This window comes from Amborella trichopoda, chromosome 1, assembly GCF_054954075.1.
Source record: "Amborella trichopoda isolate Santa Cruz 75 chromosome 1, AtrichopodaSantaCruz75HAP2 v2.0, whole genome shotgun sequence".
Taxonomy (NCBI): Eukaryota; Viridiplantae; Streptophyta; class Magnoliopsida; order Amborellales; family Amborellaceae; genus Amborella; species Amborella trichopoda.
In genome coordinates, this window is record NC_142336.1 from 534,058 (window position 1) to 553,480 (window position 19,423).

The 19,423-nt window shown below is 34.4% G+C and overlaps 1 long non-coding RNA gene across 1 annotated transcript; it reads right to left on the reverse strand.

Annotated features, from left to right (window-relative positions):
- Positions 1–13,989: 13,989 nt before the first annotated feature.
- Positions 13,990–16,150, reverse strand: LOC148783464 (uncharacterized). The gene is made up of 2 exons (XR_016052929.1): positions 15,778–16,150; positions 13,990–14,651 (listed from the first exon to the last, which is right to left on the reverse strand). It is a non-coding gene; the product is annotated as an uncharacterized LOC148783464 (long non-coding RNA).
- Between the last annotated feature and the right edge of the window lie 3,273 nt (positions 16,151–19,423).

A 19,423-nucleotide genomic window follows, 5' to 3' on the forward strand; every position in this document is an offset into this window, starting at 1 on the left:
AAAAATAAAAAATTCGATCATGGATTACAAAAAAAAAAACAAACATTTCGATCATGGATTACAAAAAAAAAACAAACATTTCGATCATGTATTACAAAACATTCAATCATGGATTACAAAAAATTCTATCATGGGTTACAAAAAAACAAAAAAACAAAAAATTCGATCATGGATTACAAGAAAAAAAAACAAACATTTCGATCATGGATTACAAAAAATTCGATCATGGATTACAAAAAATTCTATCATGGGTTACAAAAAAAAAAAAAAAATTTGATCATGGATTACAAAAAAAAAAAAAAAAAAACAATTCGATCATGGATTACAAAAAAATTGATCAAGTATTACAAAAAAAATCAATCATGGATTACAAAAAAAAAAAAAAAAAAGGTTCCGTACGATACTCGCCGATTCACTATACGTACTCGCCGATTCCTTGCAGTGAATCGGCGAGTCACTGTACAGAATCGTCCGGTTCTTTCTAGAACCGGACGATTCTCGTTTTTTTCGCCGATTCAATCGGTCCATGGCGATTCCCGAGTCGAACCGGGCGAGTCCGGTTCGACTCAGCATTTTTTTAAACACTATGTGAAACCATGGGCTTAGGAATTTTTTTTTTTAATAAACCACATGCGCCCTTAAGCACAAACCTTTTCTCTATATGGATTTATGTTTGGGCATGGTTGGGCTTGCTAAAATTTCTTGGCAATAAACTGATTTTTTTTACTATGACTTCAGAATTTGAATCACCAAAAGTAGTCCAAATCTAGTAGGATATGTGAAGACTTAAAATGGATGATTTTAAAAATGTATAAATAAGGTCCGGAATTCTTTTTTTCATATCCATGATCGTAGTGGTGGATATGATCTATTTGTAAGTTTTTCAGTATTGAAACTATATTTTTTATGGAGAGATTCGAGGTATAGCTTTTTAAAGCCTCAATTCAAAAAAACACTTGCTTCTACTTCAATGATTTCTTTTTAAGTTTCTTAATGCAAATAAGGGATAATACTGTGCATAGTCAAAGAATACTCAAGATTCAAGCCATAGATTTTCTCGATTCTAACTAAAGCCACTTAATGTACTTATTCAGTCTCAAATGATTTTGATGTATTCAGAATGATACCGATCTGACCGATTTCATAAATAAAATGTGAACAAACAACCAACTAACAAAACCATTTGTCGCAAATAATGCCTTCTTTTGAACTTGGTAAAAGAAATGGTTGGATAATAGAAAAATGAGATTATTCAGGAATAAGCTGAATGCATTACTAATTGAATTTTCGATGGTAGATCAATAATCAAAACGTGTTTGTAATGTTCTCTACATGTTTTACGAGTATGTATATATCTATCTGTCCAGCTTGAAATAGTGCATCAATGGCTCTCAACCTAGTGAGATGGGAAGATTGAGGAGTTGTTATCATATTGTTTGAAACCAAACAATTATAATTGTATGCTTTTCCTTAAGAGATTATTAAGTGTTTAGAAAACTTGAAGGTTCTTTGACAGATGCATGTGTTGTGAAAGGAATTAGGAAATTTTTCTTTGCCTTGGGCTATAATAAACAACAATGACCATGTTGTCTACCATTGTCTATCATTTTACTATGGCCAGTCCCAAGCTGGTCACGCCAGTCCCAAGCCTGGAGAAAAGAGCAGGGTTGTATTAGGTTGGCAATCAGCATAAAACTTTTGTCATACATCTATTTTATGAATCCCGATGATGATGATGATGATGGTAATGGTTGAAGAGTTGGGTTGTTCAATTGGCTTATGAGTGGGACTCACCCCTTCCATCACCATCAAACCCATTTATGGGACAATGATAACCTGATGTTGTTATGATAACCATAAGACTGAATTACGTAATAAAAAGGCTCCTACTTCTAACAGTCTAGAAAATAGACAATTCAATCTGACTTGACCTAATATTATGTTGAGAGAATAGGTCTACCTGTCAACCCGAGGGGCAACCTCGGTAATCACAAAAGTGAGTATGATTCATGGAGTGTTGAATAGGTTTAAGGGAATATACTCCACTTTCAATAGTGTTGTGCGCAGAACAATGGTTTAAAAAGCAGATCGGTGACCGGGATCGGGAATCTCAAAAACCAATCCGGATCGACGAATCGGCGATTCAGATCGGGAATCGGCTGAATCGGTCGGATTAAAGTTTCAAAAAAATCAGAAAAAATTATTAAAATTCATTATAAATATTGTTTTTTAGGAATCCAATAAAAAATGAAGGTACTACATTATTAACTTTCATTTTTTTCATCAATTTGTGAATATTGAGATGCTCTTTCCCTGTATAAACTTATGTTAACCATTAAATTTGCATCACATAAAAGAAAAATCATAAAATTATCATAGATAAAATATATAATTATACATGGACTATTATAAAGAGTAGACTAATCAATGAAAGAATGGCCATTAAAATCTAGAATCGGGCGGTTCTCGGTTTTGTATCGGAATCGGCAAGGGCTGTTCCGGTTCCCGAGTCGAACCGGGCGAGTCCGATTTGACTCGCCGATTTTTAAAACACTAGCACAGAAGCTTTAAACCCGATGGGTTCATTTTTGGTAAATAAAGTATGAAAAATAAAGCATGAAACATATACCACAAAAACACAAAGATTTACATGGTTAACCTTAGAAGGGCTATATCGACAGGCATGGCAAACTGAAATCCACTATACCAATAAAAGTTACATCAAAGATTTTGGAACAAACCTCGACAAAAGAACAGTCAAGCAAACCCTTTTAAATCACTCTCCCTTCCTTCTCAATACTTCTAGCAATCATCGCCGACAACACCAGATAAAGATGCGAGAGCAATGAGAAACTGACTTTCTCTCTAATTAAAAGGGAAAACAACCCAAAATCTCTACAGGAATGGCTTCTCTACAAGAAATCAATCTTCGGGAGTCTAAAAAAGGCACTATCAATGTTTCTCTCCATAAAAAGCTATGACGACCTAAATTTTGTAGAATTAAAACATAATATTAATAGTGTTGATAGAAAATAAACACAAAATAAACAAATAAAATAAAATAAAATACTTGCAATAAATAAATATTCAGAACGATAGTTCATTATGCATTATAGGGACCATTATTTTCACTTATACTATTTTAGCAATGACCATTTTGTTAGTATGAACCCTTGGTCCACCAACTTTTTGTAAGAATTTTTGTGTAAAGGTGGGTGGCATCTCCACCTTACGTGGCAGCCCACTTACATCATGTTAAAACACTTGAGGGTTCAACTTTATTTAGGTGGACCTTACGTCCACCATCTTGAACTTTATATCTTACCTACTTTGCTTTTAACGTGACAGCTTTATATCCCTCTCATCTCGGTTTTCAAACACCTTGCAAGTGTTTCTTTTTTTTATTATTTGAAACTTCTCTCTCTCTCATACCTTGAGTTGCGTTTTCTCTTTTTAAGCCATAGGTAAGCTATAGGCCTTATGAACAACAACACTCTCTTTGTTTCTCTCTCAGTCCCTTTTAGCCAGGCTTTTTGTAAGTTTTTTTTTACTAATTCATATCGCTTAATGTCAATGGTCGAGGAATGGCTGCTTCTCTATCATCTAGGTTAATTCACAATGTTTGCACATTGAGGCCTTTACTTTTATCTCCTCTCTGTCACGCCCCATTTCTTGAGTCCTCTGGTTACTTCGACTCTGGGTGCAAAGTTACGAGTAAGCGATCTCATTGTCTCAAAGAATAATCTTTTCAGTAAAAATTGTGATATTTTATCTATTGTTAAAAATTTTAAATGATGTAAATTTTTAGAAATAAATTTATTTTTTTTGCCTATTGTTCAGAATTTTAAATAGTGTAAATTATTAGAAATAAATGTGATATTTCCCCTTTTAGTAAAATTATGAGATTTCCTTCTACTGTTTTTTAATATTTAGACATTGTAAAATTCATATGTAAATGTCTGCCTCATTATTTGAAAAATTGATATTTATACACTTGATTGTAGTATTGCCTATGAAATGATTGTTTACAAATTGGCAATTCCATAAATTGTGATAATTCCGTATTTAATTTTGGATTCTCATAAAAGTTCGTCTATTGATACTAGATTGTTATCATGTTAGATTTCAAGAATGTTCTTCAGAACTGTTACCTTTCATAAATTATTGCATAAAATGTTTAAATGGCTACTTAGAGATATTTCAATAGAAGCGATTGTTATTAAATTGCTTCAAGTGAATTCATGTTAATGTTTTCAATGATACTTCTCATATATGATATTGTTGCTTTTTTATGTTTAAAGAGTTTCAGAGATAATTTGAGTATAAGTGGACCTGCATGGATCGTTAGGACCTATTCGATTACGCTGGTAGGGACTATTTGGACTCATCCGGGACGTTGGTAAGATATGATTGGACCTGCAGGGATTGTTAGGACCTATCCGGTTACGCCGGTAGGCACTATTTGGACTCATCCGGGATGCCGGTGAGGTATGTTTGGACCTGCATGGATTGTTTAGACCTATCCGGTAGGGGCTATTTGGACTCATCCGGTACGCCGGTGAGGTACGTTTGGGCCTGCAGGGGTTGTTTGGACCCATAAGGACGCTGATGGGGTATATAGGTGACCCACTTGGGACGCCAGTAGGGTATTTTGTTAAATCCTTTGAATTATGCATCTCTGTTAAATGTTTATATGTATTTTCTTCATTGGGATTACGTTTAACTGTGGATTTGTGAAAAGTGAAATTGTTAAATGCACATCAGGACCAGCTTGTAAAGAAGATATAGTCATGTCATAACTAATTTCTCCTTTGTAACTTTTGTTTAACTTCACCACTGTAAGTTTTTTTCTATTAACAGATGTATACCTAGACTTCATGTGAATATCAGTTGTGAGCAAACTTTGTACAAATTTTAATTAATAGAAAAATTTGTTTTGTTACAAGATGTATTAATAGGAATTTGAATTTTTTTTTAGTATAAGAATAGTCTGTCGCACCTCGGGAATATTAGAAATCTTGGGGTGTTACAATTATGGTATCAGAGCAATAGGTTTAAGATTCCTAGGAAATTTGAAAAGAATGTACTTTAAGTCATATTTATTGTATGTACAGACCGGTACAAGATCAAGATCCAGAATGGCTGAAGCTTATATGGAAGGAAATCATAAAGCCTTGGAAAATGTGGTTGCCCTAATGCAACATCAGATGGAGAACAACAATCCACCCAAGCAGTCAGCTACGGGAAATGGTGGGTTTAATATCGAAAAATTTAAGAAAATGAATCCACCTTCTTTTAAGGGTGTTGTAAACCCACTTGAAGCCAATGGATAGATTATGCAATTAGAGAAAATATTCGAGGTAATGGAATATCTTGATGATAAGAAGGTGGCCTTGGTAATTTTTATGTTAGAAGGTGAAGCACAACATTGGTGGCGAATGGCAAAAGGAGTATTGGTCCAAAAAAATAAACCTTTGACTTGGGAGGTATTTCTAGAGACATTTAATGAAAATTACTTCTCATATTTTATTCGAGACCAAAAAGAAATGGAATTTCTGGAATTAATTCAATGAAGCAAGACAGTAGCACAGTACGAGGCCAAATATACTGAATTGGTCAGGTTCGCTCTACATATGGTTAGCAACGAAGTAAGAAAAGTAAAAAAAATTTGAAAGGGGCCTCAGACTAGCCATCAGAAGCAGAATATCAGTCTTAAAACTAAGGTCTTATGCCAAAATAGTGGACAGAGCCCAAATTGTTGAAAAAGACTGCGAAGATTACCCAAAGAGGAATAGCCAGAGAAATCAGTATAGGCCCACACCACCTAATTGACAACACTCTGAAGGAGCGAACAAAAGGCCGAGGCCGACGCCATTTCAAAGCCCACTAGAGTCTTGTAAAAAATGTGGGAAGAGACATGGGATGAAACCTTGTTATTGGGAAATCAGAGCTTGTTTCCAATGTGGGAAGTTGGGGCACAAGATCAAAGATTGTCCTGCCTTGAAAATGCAGCAACATTCGAGGCCTGAAGAGGCAGCCCAGAAACCTTAGACGAAGGGGAGAGTATTTGCAATTACTCAACAAGATTCTCAGGCCTCAAAATCTGTGATCCAAGGTACTCTTACTCTCTTTCAAAAAGCAGCTCATATTTTGATTGTGCCTGACCATTTTGTTAATATGGACCATTGGTCCACTAGCTTTTTGTAAGAATTTTTGTGTAAAGGTGGGTAGCATCTCCACCTTACGTGGCAGCCCACTTACATCATGTTAAAACACTTGAGGGTTCAGCTTTATTTAGGTGGACCTTACGTCCACCATCTTGAACTTCACTTCTTAACTACTTTGCTTTTAACTTGGCAGCTTTATATCCCTCTCATCTCATTTTCAAACACCTTGCAAGTGTTTCTTTTTTTTATTATTTGAAACTTCTCTCTCTCTCATACCTTGAGTTGCGTTTTCTCTTTTTAAGCCATAGGTAAGCTATAGGCCTTATGAACAACAACACTCTCTTTGTCTCTCTCTCAGTCCCTTTTAGCCAGGCTTTTTGTAAGTTTTCTTTTACTAATTCATAGCGCTTAATGTCAATGGTCGAGGAATGGCTGCTTCTCTATCATCTAGGTTAATTCACAATGTTTGCACATTGAGGCCTTTACTTTTATCTCCTCTCTGTCACCCCCCATTTCTTGAGTCCTATGGTTACTTCGACTCTGGGTGCAAAGTTACGAGTAAGCGATCTCATTGTCTCAAAGAATAATCTTTTTAGTAAAAATTGTGATATTTTATCTATTGTTAAAAATTTTAAATGATGTAAATTTTTAGAAATAAATTTATTTTGTCTGCCTATTGTTCAGAATTTTTAAATACTGTAAATTATTAGAAATAAATGTGATATTTTCGCTTTTAGTAAAATTATGAGATTCCCTCTACTGTTTTTTAATATTTAGACATTGTAAAATTCATATGTAAATGTCTGCCTCATTATTTGAAAAATTGATATTTTTGCACTTGATTGTAGTATTGCCTATGAAATGATTGTTTACAAATTGACAATTCCATAAATTGTGATAATTTCGTATTTAATTTTGGATTCTCGTAAAAGTTCGTCTATTGATACGATATTGTTATCATGTTAGATTTCAAGAATGTTCTTCAGAACTGTTACCTTTCATAAACTATTGCATAAAATGTTTAAATGGCTACTTAGAGATATTTCAATAGAAGCGATTGTTATTAAATTGCTTCAAGTGAATTCATGTTAATGTTTTCAATGATACTTCACATATATGATATTGTTGCTTTTTGATGTTTAAAGAGTTTTAGAGATAATTTGCGTATAAGTGGACCTGCATGGATCGTTAGGAACTATTCGGTTACGCCGGTAGGGACTATTTGGACTCATCCGGGACGTTGGTGAGATTGATCGGACCTACAGGGATTGTTAGGACCTATCCGGTTATGCCGGTAGGGACTATTTGGACTCATCCGGGATGCCGGTGAGGTATGTTTGGACCCGCAGGGATTGTTTAGACCTATCCGGTAGGGGCTATTTGGACTCATCCGGTACGCCGGTGAGGTACGTTTGGGCCTGCAGGGGTTGTTTGGACCCATCAGGACGCTGATGGGGTATATAGGTCACCCACTTAGGATGCCAGTAGGGTATTTTGTGAAATCCTTTGAATTATGCATCTCTGTTAAATGTTTCTATGTATTTTCTTCGGATTACGTTTAACTGTGGATTTGTGAAAAGTGAAATTGTTATTCATAAATGTTTTTGTTCGCAATGTTCCTCCTCATGTTGTTTTTTTCTTAATCTACATTCTTTAGAAAATATTTATATCTTCCAACCATGATTATTTTTAGGACCATGATGATCACTTACTGAGTAGCCAAACTCACCAAACTATGGTAAATATTTTTCAGGATAATTGCAGTCTCATAGTTAAATGCACATCAGAACCAGCTTATGAAGAAGATACAGTCATGTCATAACTAAATTCTCCTTTGTAACTTTTGTTTAACTTCACCACTGTATGTTTTTGTTCTATCAACAGATGTATACCTAGGCTTCATGTGAATACCAGTTGTGAGCAAACTTTGTACAAATTTTAATTAATAGAAAAATTTGTTTGTTACAAGATATATTAATAGGAATTTGAATTTTTTTTAGTATAAGAATAGTCTGTCGCACCTCGAAAATATTAGAAATCTTTAGGTGTGACATAAGTTCTCTTCTCTATAAGAGGAAGCCTTACATCTTATGCACATGAGGCCTTGCCCCCTCTCTCTCTAGAGGAAACCACTATTCTCATATGGTGACTGAAATAGGATATACAAATTTTCTACACTTTCATCCCATATATATAAGATTAGAAGTACATACTAAATAGGAAACTTCCTATAGATGCTACATATATCTCAAAAACCAAGAGATATATCTAAGAGTCCTAATCTTTTTTTATTTATATTTCTTGTAGGAAACTTATCGATGTCAGTCTCAATCCCACATAATATGGGCATATTTTAATCCCACATAATATGAGAATATCTCAATGCTACATAATATGGGATTTTTTAATGTAGGTGATTTTGGATAACACCAAATCCAACAAATAGAGCGGCGAAAAGTGAGAGGGTTGTCTTTTGTGGTCCATATGGTTCTTGTCCATTCTATCCAATCATTTGTCATGTATTCTCTTGGGCAATGACCCTTTTTCTTTAGTTGACTGTTTCCTCTCATTTCTTCTTTCATCTTTTGATACTTTTCCTGTGGAATTCCAAAAGGCTAAAAAGGAGGAGATCACACACAAATAAAACATTGATTTGAACCTCTCCCTCTCCCTCTCAATGAAAAATCTATTGATTTGAACGATTTGATCTCTCTCTCTCATGATTTGTAGTTTGATAGCTACATATTTCTCTATCTTCCTTGGTTAGCAAGTACGTTGTCATTGTCCCTTTTTGACATTGCAAGATGAGTGTTTAATAACCCTGCGAATTTCAAGCTGGATTGGAATCGATTGGGACTGAATCTGTTCCAAGATTGTATGAGTCTTAGCCTAATTCCCCTTAAAACCCCACTTTTATGTTTTTTTTTTCCCTTTTTTTTAAACCTTATCTAACATTTTTTAGGTCCCATTTGGATTGCAGATTTGGACCAAACAAATTTTTGTTTGTTTGGACAGGGAGCTACTCTAACTTGAAGTTTCTTTGTTTAGGGGTTATTCTTATAAAATAGTGTTTTATAGTAAACTCTTGATTTTTATTTTTTAATTTTTTCCTATTTTTTAAGGAAAAATTATCAAAATATCAAATGAGATGAACTATTTAACATTGTACCATATTGTAGACACCCATTATCCCGAATTGAATTTTATCTTTGAATTCTAACACCCTGGAGCACACTATCCTAGCACACCATAGGATACACTAAAACCACAGTCATGCCCAAACCATAGTCTAGGGAGAATATCCCTTAGATATTCTATATTCCCTAAATATCCAATTTTAGAAAATTTAATAATCCCATAAATCCCAAATTTAAAAAACCAAAATATTCCATAAAAATTCCCTAAAATACCCTATATTCTAAATACCTCATTTGTAGAAGCTAAATATTCTCAACACTCAAAGATAGGCAGGTCAATAGTTCAAAATCTCCCAATAAGGAAATCAGATGTTCAGATTAGGCAGTTTCTATAACCTAAAAGGGAGAATTTGCACATAGCTATATGCTAGAAGTGTCCAATTTCGATTAGAGTCAGATCACAACCATTGGATTTAGTTCGACATTCTAATCAATCCTATAAAGGTTCCGAACTGAGATCTCACAATGCAACGATATATGGCATAGAGGGTTGAAGGCCTGCACTGGGAAATGTAGTGTGGGATATATGGACCTCTGTATTTGTCTGTACCACCGCCTTCATATTTTATGGTGTATGTTGTCGATATAAAGTTATTTTCTGCCTTTTCAATTGATTTAGACCCAAACATAACCCTAATTTCGGTTATAGAAACTATGCAGCCCCTAAACCCTACCTTTAGGCAACTCAAACCCTAGTTTTAGGAGCCCGCTCCAGCCATTTCTAGAGATTAAAAATAACTCATTTCAGTAATCAAAGGCCCTAATTGTAGAATCCCTAGTCATCCCTCTCTTCCCTAGAGTGCAATCAATCGATCACGATCTTCAATCTTTAAGATCAAAGAGTAGGGACTTCATCTGCACCATTTGATCTGGGCCCAACACCAAGCACCAGGCCTAGCGTCCGGCTTCCAGCTTCTTTCTTTACATTTCTTTTATTTTATTTTATCATTTGATTTGTTCTACTGCTTTCGTTTAGTATTTTGTTCTATTTTTTTTAGTAAATATGTTCGTCTTATTTTTCTTCTTTTTTTCTCTTTATTTTCATTATTATTCATCTTCATTTCCTTCGATTAATTATTTCTCTAGTAGTGTATTTCTAAATATTCCTCTTAGTTGTGCTTTATTTCTTGTGTTTATTTTGAATTTTTGCTCTATCTAAGCTGACTCGGCCATAGATATGTAAAGAATACGGTCTTTTATGGCTAATTTTTTTGTAGATCTTAATTTGATGGGACCCACCTCTCTCGACTTGTAATTGTACGTATGATCTTAGATATATGGGACTTCCACTAGACTGGGAGGTCTTATATTCACATGTACACAGATTGTTTGATTTAATTTCATAATACACATAAAAAGACTCATGGTCATGAGTTGGAATAGTATTAAAAGTGTAAAATGCTAAATAATGCATCTCTCATGGGTATTTTTATCAAATTCCCATCTTTTAATTATATTTTGAGCAGCTGAATGCCTAAACTCCTTTCATTGAGTTTATCAAGTGGAGTAAATCGTTGTTGCAAATCACAAGGCTATATGTGGAGTCACAAACTCAAAACATAGCTCCAGTTTATTGGTCTGTAATTGAATAATCTTCTTGTTGATTCATAATTGTATAGGAGGGTTTGTGAGAGAGAATTTCTTGCTTTTGATTAGATTTGAATTTTGTACATTTGTAACTCACAAGCTCTATCTTTAAATTATGTTTACTCTGAGAAGCCTTATCTTTGTCTTCTATCTTTACAAGGTTTTTTTAGCCCCCTCTTTGTCTTCAGGGCATCACTTGTTTTTTTACTTGTTATATAAAGGAATTAGATTGCCAGCTCTTGAGAGCTTGTAAGATACATGAATAACATAGAGATTATGGACAAGTAGACTATCCCTAGCGATGGATGATCGCCCTTTACCAAGGATTCTTCTCATATCTATATGACTTTATCCATATGAGTCCCTATATCAAGGAACTAACTACTATTTCAAAACCCACCATTCCTCGATCAGGATGGTTGATCCGGGCCGAGAATCGGCTAGGACCAATTTAGTTCCAAAAAAATATCAATGGTCAAGGCGGGGGGTCGCCATAATATGATGTCTTGAGTTTCATTCCTACTACTGGTACGGGACCCATCCCCACTATTAGAGTCGTCCATTCATTAATTTATATGTGTGTATGTGATGTACAAAAGGATCCTCTCATTCTGTTTTTCTCTCTTCCTCTCACTGTCCCCTCCCTCTCTCATGTCATTTGAAACTTTTGTGTTTTTTTTGATAAATCTTCTTCATTGTGATAATAATATTGGAGAATAATATGTAATATAGTTATTTTAGTTGAAAGTGTGATTTCCACAAGAAAAATGGTTTGGGGGGATATTGGGTTCCGATATGAATGATCACTTTGAAGAAATGCCATGGATGGGTTGAACCAAAAATCCTATATTAAGAATATAAACTTCAACCTTTGTCGCTTAATTACATATGGTACGATTAAAACATGTAGTTTAGCTTTCTTAAAATGAGGGAGATTATAAGTACCAAAACTCTAGACAGGTTATCAAACAAGGTAAATGTCCAACATTATGTTTTCAAACATTGCCACCACTTTTCGGATTTCTAAGATACCCAATTAAGCATGAGAAAACTTCATTTCCGGTTATCAAACATGCCCTAGACTATTAGACATTCTATTAAAGTATTCGATATGGTAGCAGACCCACTTGCAAAAGGAAGAAGAGGAGAAATGATTAGTATGTATCAATTTTTGTCTTGCTTATAAAGTTTTGTATATGGACTCAATGTTGTAAAATTCATGGGCAAAATCATACTTGTAAATCAATTTTGTTTAAACAAGAAGGGTGTGATTTGTTGTATAATGATGTGGCCTTAATCAATCAAAGTAATGCGCACCTTGAAATAGTGTCAAAAGATGTCATTTTAGTATTGTAAATCTTTGTGTGCCTAAAAATTTATTTTTATCCCTAACTATAAAATTTAAAGCTTCAAAAATATTGCAGATAAAGCAGATTTATGAACACTTGATAGTCTGGAAAAGTGACAGTCCAAAAAATGCTTCACAAGATGCACTATTTTCAAGACATGAAATCTATTTTTTACATATCCATACATATTGAGGTCGAGATAACCGATCCAAAGATTTTTAGCATCGAAACAACCTCTTATGGTGAATTTTTGAGGTGTACTTGAAGTTGATTGTTTAGGGCTTTGTCCTTATGTAAACTTTTTCCATAAAAGAATAATGTTAATGAGCAAAAAAACATTGGTGAAAAAGACATGTTAGATAGGTATCTCTCATTGTCTCGTTGAACAATAGTTCCCATGGGTCCCGAGACTGAGTCACCCAGCTAGACTCCAATGATTGAGTCTATTCTGTTTATTAAGGGAAAAAGAAAATTTCATATTTCCTTTATTTAATCCAATTACAAATTCTTATTAAGAATTTAGCACCCGTTTATTGATACCATCTTTTCATTATTCTGGTTCCTAATGTTCTCTCTCTTTCTCTCTCCTTTTATATATATATATATATATATATATATATATATATATTTATTCTGGTTCCTAATGCTCTCTCTCTTTTTCTCTCCCTCTATATATATATATATATATATATATTAATGAGATCCTTACTTTGGGTGCAACTCTTTTTTCTTTTCTTTTTTAACATTAACGCAAAATTTCCATTAAGCAAAGAGAATTACAAAGGATGAAAGGAAACAAAAGAGATCGCTAGAAATACGTGACCACCAACGAAGCATGGTTAACACCTCTCTTTGGGTGCAACTCTTTTTTCTTTTCTTTTTTTAACATTAACGCAAAATTTTCATTAATCAAAGAGAATTACAAAGGATGAAAGGAAACAAAAGAGATCACTGGAAATAAGTGACCACCAACGAAGCATGGTTAACACCTCCCTTGACTAAAGCATCAGCTTCCATATTAGCCTCCTTATAATTGTGGCGAAGTTCCGCATTCAATGAAGGTAGAATATCCCGAATCTCATGAAAAATTGAAGTTAACCTCCATGACATATTGGCTTCTTCTTTACTCCATGCTATAATATTCCCCAAGTTTCTTTCTATAATTATTTTGGGTGCAACTCTCAAAGACAATCGTCACTAAAGATAGGTAAAAGTACATATTCCACTTTTATGAAACTAAGAGAGGAAGAATTTGTGAGTCAGCTTCCACTTTCATAGAATGGTATAGTTCCCAAATATGTTTAAACAGTTAAGTGAAGAAAACCAAGTCATTTTTTTCATTATAGGATATTCACCCACTTCAAGGTACCAACTAGAGTTGACGAGCTAAAACTATTATATCATATCCATTATTTCATGTTCAAAAGTAGGCTAGGGTCCATAACATAGGGGAAACTCATGGGAAATTGACACAATTAAAGTAAGAAAACAAAAATAGCAATAATAGGTCTTCTCTTTTATTTATAATGAGAGTTTCAATTCATGCAGTTAAGATTGAAGAGTGATGGCTAGAGCAGTGATAAATCTTTTTTCACTCTCTTCTTTTCTAAAGCTTTACAATTAAGGGAAATGTGAAACTTGAATCATATTACCAGTTACATATGTACTAAATAAACTTACTTTGATGAGTTTTTATTTTCTTGCATTTTTTAGGCTTTAACAACCATTTAACCTCAAAAACAGCACTTTGGAGAATGCTACTGTTAGCCACATGGCTCTCTCTCTCTCTCATAGAGGGGGAATGAGACAGAGAGAGAGACTCATCTCCTTTTCAGTTTGGAAAGAAAGTATGTATGTGTATGGAGAGGGTATGTATTGAACCATTTGGAACTCATATTATATATTGATAAATCCAAGAGATGAAGCCATAATATCTCTTAATGAATATGAATTTTCCAGGAATGAATACGAGCATGTATACATACATGCTTGAATATTCACATGTTTGCATGCCATAATAGCAACTTAGGGTTTCAAAACTCTCACAAAATTACAAATTGCTCATGCGTTTGGTATGATAACATATCCATGGATTCTTAGAATTTGAACCCAAATGACATATACAAAACAACATCATTATCTTTGCACCAAAATTGTAATGGGGGATGCATTAAATTAAGGCAATGATCCAAAATAAAATATGCACCCAAAATGCATCATTTTCCTAAAGTGGTACAGTCTACATTTAAAGAAACCAATATAGAATAGATCACACACAATATTGGAAAATGAAATTGGGGATTGAAAGTCGTGTATAAACCTTTAAGAGATGCCCATGTCACAAATGCAGCCTGAAAGACGAGCGTTAAATGAGTAGAAAAATGAGATAAAAAAAAAAAAAACTAATTTTTTTATAACAATAATAATAATAATAGGTCTAGTTTTTTGGGATTGTTGCTCTGATAAATTATAGATTAAAATTAGTTTAACAACTCAAAGGCATTGTATTTAAATAATTGTAGCGTTTCATTAGTGCACAAAAACCTATAGTAACGTACATATTACATTGGAATGGTTGCATGTTTAGTTTATATTGCTTGCTGCACTAATTGTGGTTAAATGATAAAGAGACCACTCATTATTGAGATAAAATACATACCCTGTCCCCCTCTCCATTAAAAAAATGGCTGATAAATAAATGAGTGTTTCATTAATGAAGAATAGAAGAAATATATAAACCAAGAAACCACATAAAATCTCACTAAAAGATCTTAAGAAAGCTTAGCTTAATGGGATATCTGTCTAATACTTTTTTACTCATATAAAATCATGACAAAAAAAAATGTTTATTTGTAGTAACATCTGATAGTATCTCATAATTTTTTCTCCATATTTTTATTTATATTAACATCTGATTGTATCTTATAAGTTTTCTCCATATTCTTGCTTATCATAAAACTTAAGTGACTCCCAAAATATTTCTTCCTTTACATGTATATGATAAAGTAACTCAAATTTTAAGATAAAAAAAAGTCACCCATGATATCCCATAACATCAACTTGCCGGAAAATATCACGATACCAATCATTCTCGACCATACCGATCAGAGAATCCTATTTCAAATTAGAGTCATTTCTTAGAAAATTGGTGAAAACCAGCATCAAACCCATCAGATTCATTTTTAGATGAAAGAAATCAGCCCCAAATCCCAATTTTTAAAATGTCTAAGATAAATAATGCATACCTCTATGACCAACAAAGATTATATCTATAGAAGCAGTACTAGCTCTAGAATTAGCTCATAAAAACACATGATATGAACAATTAGAAACCCATCATAACAACCCATCATTTGAAAGAAAGAAAAAAAAAAAAAAAAAAAATATTAAGATTTGATATCAAGATTTAACTATTACGATAATGCATTTGGTGGAAGTTATTATATGAGTGGATAGGAAATAGAGGGAGAAGATTACCATGTTTAATGAAGAAGAGAAGCTGATTTTCTTCCTTGAGGTGCTACATGATGGGGTGTGTGTGCATTGTTTTCATCATGGACCTGGCATGAGAAATCAGAATGTAATTATGTAGCCAAAGACAACTTGCCAACTTCGTTCCAAACCTTTCCTTTGCTTTGAGATAAGCAGCAAAACTGGGAGTTTAGTCGGCAAGTCATCCTTGGCTGCATTATGCCTTCTGAACCTGCATGCCAGAGCCATAGATGAGAGAGAGTAGTTTTGCCATAGAGAGAGAGAGAGAGAGAGAGATGTGTGAGTTGGGGGGAAGAGACTGAGAGGAGAGCATTGAAGGGGAGAGAGATATTTGGGGTGTTTATATAGAGTTCTGATAGTGAGAGGCTGAAAATAGTGGGGTGTTAAGATGGTATGGCAGAAATTGCATTATGCATTATCTTCAGTCGAGGAGATGAGGACAGGTCCTAGAAGTATCTAATGTTTGGCCCAATAGAATAAAGAGGAAGTGATAAGGTCTCTCTCTCTCCAAAACATATAAGAAACACAAGCTTATTGAGTCATAGTATTTAATCAAAATGCATCACTTCTGAAGTCACAGTGTATTTTAGGCAACTACTAGACTGGCATTGCTCATTCAACACTTAGAATGGAAATCACAGCTGAAATGATGAAGCATCTCATGAGCTTGTACTTGTTCTAAGAGTCCAATTGTGACATTTGATGGGAAAGATGGAAGCTATGAAGAGACTATCACCCACCCATTTAAGTGTATTTAGTTTGAAGGGGGGGAAAAAACAAAACAAAAAGTTAGGAAAGGGATCTTTCCATAATAGTTTTCTTTTTTCTGCTTGGATGGGGTACTTCATGAAGGCTTGAATTCTAAGCATTATGCTTTTCTTTTCAAAAAGAAGACTAAAAGATAAAGACCCTTCTTCCTCTTTTGGTGAATAACTGCAAGCACAAAACCTCAAAATATGGGAGAAATGAAATGGAGGATAAAAAGTGAGAGAGTGGAAGAGTTTCAATGGACTTGGTCTCTATTCTAGAGGAGAGAGAGAGAGAGAGAGAGAGAGAAAGGGAGGGAGGGAGGGAGGGAGGGAGGTGATAAAATCTAGGGTGATACAGTGGGGACTAGGGAACAAGTGGCTGTTGCAGGGATAGATAAAATTTTGCAGTAAGGGCATCCATACAATATCACCAAAGGCCACAGTTTGTAGAATATTGGCCTTAAAGGGGTGTAGAATATCTGCATAAGGACAAAGTTTATATGAGGTTGGAACCTTATATTTATATGAGGTTGCAACCTTATATTGTTGAAGTAAGGTATACCTCAAAAATCCTAGAGGAGAGTATTCAGGCATTGGAGAACCTTCCAAGTAATCATCTTGACATCGAGATAAATGGACGCAAAGAAAAAAAATAAGAATTCCAAATCCAAAAAATAGTGCACTTTGTAACAAGTTATGTGGACCATTTATTTTCAAGTGCTTTTTAATTATCTCAATCTTTACGATTTTTTAAATGTTAAATTTAATAACTGGGGGTGAAAAGTTATTTTCAAGCCATCATAAGTTTTGGATATTGAAACGACATCTCTAAGTAAAATTTATCGGTGCGCCTTATATCTATAGTATAAAGAGGCAACTTTATACAAACGTCACCCTTTACCTAATTTATCCCCCATGTTTTTTTACTAGAAATGTGTGTGAATCTTGTTTTATTTTTATTTATTTTTTTAACCCCAAGATTTAGAAGAAAGCAAATAAGGAAAAGGTTCTATTTATTCCCTGAGAGATAATCATAAAAAGTTGTTTTTCAAATGCACTTGCAGGTGAAAGAAAGCGATCTCATGAGGAGAAAAAAAAGGTTGGTTATCCTGGGGCAGAGGGGGACTCGTGAATCAAGGCATGCCATCACCATGGCTCTTGCTTTTAAAAAACCCGTTAGGTCAAATATAGCAAAACTTTTTTTAATAGAAAAACCCTAGAGAGAGAGAACAAAAGGAACCCATGTTGTATTTTTCCCCTTGAGAGAGAGAGAGAGACAACAAAAGGAACCCATGTTATATTTTTGCCCTTTTGAGGGTAGAAAGAGACCTTTTTTTTTTTGTCATTAGAGCCATTAACTTTAGCACAGTGAAATTTACAGTCTCTTTTGGATGCCATGCCCTCGATTTGGAGGTCTCTGTGCCTTATCCTCAAGTGGGTCTCACTATCTGTTCATGTTTAGTCCAAATCTCCCTAGAATTTTGAAAGCAAGTTTCATGATTTCAGTAGATAATAAGATGTATAGAGAGAGAGAGAGTCTTGGGATATGCCTTGTCAACATAGAAAACTACTGGAGTAAGTGATTTCTTTTTTGGCATTTAAGAGGTGAATTGAGAGAGAGAGAGAGAAAGAGAGAGAGAGAGAGAAAGAGAGAGACTTTTTTGGCATTTGAAGGGTGAATTGAGAGAGCGAGAGAGAGAGAGAGGATGGAGGCAACTTGAAAGTCAAAGCATAGGATTTTCTTTGAGGGATGAGAGTCACAAATCACAGCTGATTTGAAGTTTTGATCCTTTAGTTTGGTAGGTTTTTCCTAGTTGAGAGAAGCAACTTTTCATGGAAAAAGCACACTTATGAGAGAGGGATGGGGGGGGGGGGCGGTGGAGTATGATTAAGCCAATATGCATGTGGGGAGTCACAATGATTTGAAATTTCGATTCTTCTATGATTGGTTTTTCCCTATCTCATGACTGAGGCCCTAAATAATCGAAGTACGAAGCACTTTCAAATAGTATCGAAATACGTCGTTTCCACATCGAAATCTTTATATTGGATCGAAAATTTATTTTCATTTCTTATAATGAAATTTTTAGCTTAAAAAATAATGTACCTCAAACAGATCTATGAACAATTGAAAAATCTTGAAATATACAGTTTAGATAGTAATGCATTACTCGATGCACTAGTTTCAAAGCTTGAGGTCTATTTTTTCTACATCCAAATATCTCAAGGTCAAGATGATTGAATTTGAGGGCTTTTCAATATCAAAAACAACTTTTTCTATTGATTTTTTGCGGCGTCCCCTTTTTTTATATAGAGAAATATGTTTTCCCTTTTTTTATATATAGAAATATTTTTTTTGAGGTACCCCTTTTTTTTTATAAATATATTTCTTTGAGGTGCCCCTTAATTTGATAATATGGGGCCTCAAACTTATATAAACTTTTTCCTCAAGGTAGTGTGCATGTGGGGAGTCAACCGATTTGAAATTTTGATTCTTTTTTGTGCTTGGTTTTTCCTAGGTGAGAGAAACAACTATTTCATGAAGAGAGAGAAAGAGAGAGAGAGTTTTGAGGTAGGGTCCCACGTGGGGTACCTTTTTTTTTTGTTTTTGTATTTGATTGCACGTGGATGAAATTTCGGGTAAAATCCAAGATCCATTTGCACGGAATTTTTGGTTTTGGGTTCAGTTCTCACCCAATAAAGAGGCCCCACAATTTTTTATTTGCGATACTTTGTTAACTTTGATTTGTGGCCAAGCATAAACACCGCACGTGTACAAGTCCAGAAAGCCCTTGTTCACACGTCTGACTATCGTGTGGCAGGCAGTTAACGACGTGAATTTATGCCTCAATCGATTGTGGAGCGGGCCGGGTCATCCCATC